The 3,124-nt window shown below is 35.6% G+C and overlaps 1 long non-coding RNA gene across 1 annotated transcript; it reads left to right on the forward strand.

Annotated features, from left to right (window-relative positions):
- Positions 1–1,530: 1,530 nt before the first annotated feature.
- On the forward strand, positions 1,531–2,341 carry LOC113342919. Its single transcript, XR_003356919.1, has 3 exons — positions 1,531–1,802; positions 1,944–1,962; positions 2,277–2,341. It is a non-coding gene; the product is annotated as an uncharacterized LOC113342919 (long non-coding RNA).
- Positions 2,342–3,124: the final 783 nt, after the last annotated feature.

Raw genomic sequence — 3,124 nt, forward strand, 5'->3', positions numbered from 1 at the left:
TCAAAAAATCAAAGGATTGTAACTAAACCCTAAATTTAACGTGCAGATTCTGACCCATATAAGAAGTATAGTTCTCCTCTTCAACTAGAGAGTAGATCCAATCTGTACCGACCTACCTCTCATCTCATCAATGACTGTTTGTCATGGAAGATGCTTCTTCAATAGCTTCATCAAAAACAAAATCTATTAGCATTATGATTTCTTCTCTCAAATATCTCAAATCTAATGTTTCCTTTCTGGTTTCTTGGTCGAAAATAACAGCGGAAGAACTTCGAGCAGTTCTTCGGCATAATGAGCCGGTAAAAAACGAGGAAAACCGGTTAATCCCGTCAGAATCTGCCACAGTCTTTAATGTTACCAATAGAGTTTCTGCTCAATATCTTTGTCACGTCGAGAAAGAAGTGAAAATAACAGCGAAGCATCAATGAAGTAATACATTCATTAAAATATCCATGTATTTTGTTGAACTATTCTTCATAATGAGATCTACTTTTCTTTGTTGTTCAGATTAAAGTTCTTAATTTGTACTCTACTAATATTGTTCTCCAAGATTCTAATTTTTGAGATTACTGAACCCATCTTGCCTAGTATCTCAATTTGCTGCAACTGATGGAGGCGAGAGTCAGTTAATAAGCTTGGTTTGTGATGAATGATCTTGCAACACTAGTCTTGTTTCATTTGTTATGCCTGGTCAGTGTAAAGATAACCTTTCTGGTCTATTCCAAATTGTTTTTCTACTACAACCTAACAAGTAATGCAATTCCCATCCAAGAAATTCCTTGTGGTTGTAAGAGCTTGGAGCTATTGTCCTCCAAAAGGACAAAACAAATAGAGTAAAGCACCACCAATGGGTGAAAGTTGCCAAATGATATACAAGCAGTAGCCATTCCGGCAACATGTACAAAAGAAACGGTGACCAATTAAAAGCCTAAGCAAAATAGGTGTCAGGTATTGATTAAGTATTGCGGCTATTCCTTAAAGCCTAAGCAAAAATTCCGACGAAAAGCACAATAAGATCATAAGCTTCAAACTAATTAAGAAAATGTATGCAAATCTAAGTAAATTACAGTGAGTTTATATTTTAATTGGAAGATTTGGCGAATATTCAGAGAAACTTGGCGCAGAAATAATTAGAAGAAAGGCCGATCAAAAAAGAAAATTTAGAAGAAAGTGAAAACATTGCAAACTGGAACCACAACACGGTGCCTTTTTCAATGTGACCGTTTCTTTTGTACATTAACACAAAAATAATTAGAAGAAAGGACTTGACATAAGTTTAACTCATGGGAGATTATTAAGACATTTAAACTGTCAAAACTTTTAATTTGTCTCATTGTGCTGTTGATCACTTCTCAAACTCCTCGTAGTGATAATGCATCAAACTCATCACCGGTTTAGGGAAATGCATGCGCCATAACTAAACACACTAGTTAGGGCTGGCAACGGATAACCGATATCCGATATCCATTTCTGAAATCCGACATCCTATAGGATTTTATCCGACATATCGGATATCGGATATCGGAATCGGATATTTTATCGGATATTTTCTCTTAACGATAACGATATTGGAATAGGCCTTTCCGTTAGGTTAATATCCGATATCCGATAGTCTAGGGGTGTACTTGTAATTTCCTACCCCTAGATATATGTTGCCCGCTGCCGACAGGGAGAACCTAATCGTAATCTAATCTTCTGAGTTCTAGATATTTTGGCAGTGGGAATTTTTGGAGGAGAAAACGAGGACTCGAGGAGGGATAAGGAGATTTGAAGAAGTTGAACAGAGGTCGGTGTGGATCTTGGTGAGTATGATTTTGTAAGTTTTTTGTTTATTTTCTTTGTTTCTCTGTTGATTTAGGTAATTGAAAGTGAGATTGAATAGTTGGATTTTGAATAATTCGATTAGGGATTACTGATTTAGTTTTTTGTGTTGTTTGAATCAGCTGTGCGAAAATCCTCAAGGTAAGCTAGGGTTTCTTTCAATTGTTTTGATGTTTTCATTCTTGTATGAAGCAGCTTCAACTTCGATTTAGGGGTTACCGGTTTAGTTCATTTTGTGCGTGTGAAATGATATGCTAAGTTCCAATTATTGATTCTTCAGTTAAATGTTGGGTGTATTTTGGGTTAAAACTTCATTTAACCTCTAGTTCGATTTGAGATTTTGGGAAGTTAAAACATCTTATGTTGTGATAGAATTTGTCTTCAACGTTTGATTTGTTGTATTTTCTGGATTTCTTGGAGATATATAGGTAAACTGATGTTTTACTTGCTTGCAGGGCTGAAGACTGGTGCTTGTAACTCTGCAGCAGGATCTGCAAACACGGAGTTTGGAAATACCAAGGTCAGTGTGTCTGTGTGAGTGAGTATAACTTGTATGAGTTTAGGTAAAGGATTAGAGTTTTATTATTGGTTGAAATCGATAACATCCAACAGAGTTTTTCTATTTCTTGAACAACATGCTTTATGCTTTATGACTTTCATGTTCTGTGTTTTACTAATACTTTATTCATGTTGTTCTCAGAATGTCTGAAAGTCATAAAGCATCCAACAGAGTTGGAACTTCAGGCAGTCCAAGCATTGCTATGCTTAAGTGATTGGCTGTCAGACTTCTTTGATGCAGGTAAATCTTCGTTTCTTTTCCTTTACTTAATTCTTTTCTATATTAGAACTGTAACAATATTAATATTAGATGAGCTACCATATTAGATGAGCTACCATATTAGAACTGTAACATTAGATGAGCTACCATATTGCACTTGTTCCATAACTGTAATTAGAACTGTAACATGTAAAAGCATATTAGATCTCATACGCTAGTAGATGAGCTAATATAGTGTCCAAGTATTGAGCTACCCTAACCAGGTTTTTGTGATTGTGAATGCAGATATGGAAGTCGTCCACTGAAGTTGATGCAAAATGAAACCAGCAAAGAAGATCTAGCCTGTTTGAGTGTAGTTTTTTGTTTGTAGTTGCAGACTCTGTTGTTGTTTGTTTTTTCATGTGTGATGTGACTGAGGTGTTTGTGTGGTTTGTATTTCTTACACCTGAACAAAAAAGACTGTCAAAAAACTTGAAGAACAACCTAAATTTTCAGCATTTCTGCATTTGCTTCTGTGACAGGCGT

Source organism: Papaver somniferum, unplaced genomic scaffold (assembly GCF_003573695.1).
Source record: "Papaver somniferum cultivar HN1 unplaced genomic scaffold, ASM357369v1 unplaced-scaffold_5, whole genome shotgun sequence".
NCBI classification, from domain to species: domain Eukaryota; kingdom Viridiplantae; phylum Streptophyta; class Magnoliopsida; order Ranunculales; family Papaveraceae; genus Papaver; species Papaver somniferum.